This window comes from Chiloscyllium punctatum, chromosome 16, assembly GCF_047496795.1.
Source record: "Chiloscyllium punctatum isolate Juve2018m chromosome 16, sChiPun1.3, whole genome shotgun sequence".
NCBI classification, from domain to species: domain Eukaryota; kingdom Metazoa; phylum Chordata; class Chondrichthyes; order Orectolobiformes; family Hemiscylliidae; genus Chiloscyllium; species Chiloscyllium punctatum.
The window spans coordinates 93,350,307-93,352,390 of NC_092754.1; the positions used below are offsets into that span (position 1 = coordinate 93,350,307).

At 44.5% G+C, this 2,084-nt stretch overlaps 1 non-coding gene across 1 annotated transcript; it reads right to left on the reverse strand.

Moving 5' to 3' along the window:
- Nucleotides 1–1,379: 1,379 nt before the first annotated feature.
- Nucleotides 1,380–1,461, reverse strand: trnal-cag (transfer RNA leucine (anticodon CAG)). The gene has a single exon. It is a non-coding gene; the product is annotated as a tRNA-Leu (tRNA).
- Nucleotides 1,462–2,084: the final 623 nt, after the last annotated feature.

Below are 2,084 nucleotides of genomic sequence, written 5' to 3' on the forward strand. Positions count from 1 at the left end.
AATTGATGATAAAATATTGTCAAGGATGTCGTCAATGTTTGGACCGTAGGGCGAAGTGGAATAGGCTGGGACGACTTTCCCTGCAGCGTAACGGCTGCGACATGATCTAATGGAAGGGTTGGAAACTGAGTATTTACGTGTTTTACCCAAGTTGGGGTGAGTTCAAAACTCGACAGCATAGGTTTAAGGTGAGTGGGCTGAAATTGACAAAGGACCTGAGGTACATTTCCCACACAGAAGGTTGTGCGTGTATGGAATGAGCTACCAGAGGAAGCGGAGGAGGCTCAGAAAATTGCATGAGTTTCTGGATAGGATGGGTTGAGAGGGTTTGGGGCCAAATACTGGGGAACCGGACTTGTTTAAATTTGGCTATGTGGTGAGCATGGATGAGATACACCGAAGTATCTGTTTCCACGCGGTGTCCCCCAAAAACGTTGCGTTGCTTACACCGGCTTTAAAGGATTACTTTTTAGCGGAGCTTGCCGTCGCAGTCTGTGGCACAATCCTTTCCTGTGTTCGACTGCTCACGGGAAAGGTAGTATTGCGAAACACTGTAGAAAGGAACGACTTCCTTACTTTTGCTCCGACTGACCATACTCTGTGAAATTTTCCCAGATCCTCAGTTAAGGACTTTTGCAGCTGGAAGTTTCCTCAGAAACGCTGTTAACTCGTAAAGTATTGAGCGAATCGCAAAACAGAAAGCATTTAACACGGAACACAAACAAAGCTGGCATACCTAATGCATTTTCAGACACAGAGCTGCATGAATGCAAAATGTGAGACAGTCCGAGGGCAAGATTTATAAAGTAATTTTCAACTAACAACAGGACAATTCCAAACTACTCTTTCACACATACTGCAGCCTTAGGGAACCACCACTTCCCAGAAAATACTGAAAAGAGAGAAAGAAAGAACCTAATAAGAATGGGCCATAAAAAGTGAATTTCACCAATCACAGTCTCGATTAGATTACCTTTCCCTTCCGATGTCTCCAGGACGGAAACGAAGGAAATGGGAGAAATTCAACAACATATCACATCTAAATTCGTTGGAACGATTTTCCCATTGGCCAAAAAACCAAATAACGATGAGTCGAGTCACCCCGGGACTTTGTTTCACATCAGCGATGAAATAACAGTCTCCATTCGGTTCCAGTAAAAGCTCAACTTGCCTGGAACAGCACAGCTGCTTGCGATTTTCTGCGCGGGAGGCAAACACCACCATGACAGACAGAGACACTTTGAAATATTCGGCACTATCGTACACCACCGTTAATTCCCCGGGAAGCAAAGCCATTTTTCTTTTGTTTTCAACATCAATACAGTGGGGATAGAAACAGAATTTTAACAAGCTGCAGCGTTGGAGTTGATCTGCAGAAATGGCAGTGGTGGGATTCGAACCCACACCCTTTTCGAGACTGGAACCTGGATCCAGCGCCTTAGACCGCTCGGCCACACTACCAGCCGGCCACGCGCACCATTTTCTTGCATTTCCAACTGTGCTCTCCTGCATAACAACAGATGCCAAGTCACATGAAAAGGGTTCCATGATCCCTCTCCGACTCGTACAGCTGCTGGGATGTGCCCGTCTACAATATCAATTTTGCAGCAGATAATGAGAGCCCATCAATCCAGACAAAAATCAATGGTAAGCTGAGTCTATCTTCTCAGACTCTTTTCAGCTCCAAATGTATCTGTGAGAATATATGTTCGGTTATGATTTGGTCAAATAACCACGAGCTGCTTGACATTACTGCAATTTCGATTCTTGCTTTGCTAAATGATTTCACCCATTGCTTGAAACAGGACAAGTTTCACGTTTACACGGAACATGAAGCACACCGGACTACAGGGAAAATGCACAAAGCTAAGCAGGCCGTGTTCCACATCATACCGTGCAGCATAATTTCAGTCACTGTGTCAATTTTGCAGAATAAGAGTCCCAAACAATGTCCCAAGCAAACAATGTCCCAAGACTACCATAAATCACTGTCTCCCCTGAGTTTAAAATTGCAAAATCATTATCTCCTACACGCTTCCTCACTATCTAAGCTTGGTATGCTAATCCACCTGACTGTCTGTCAT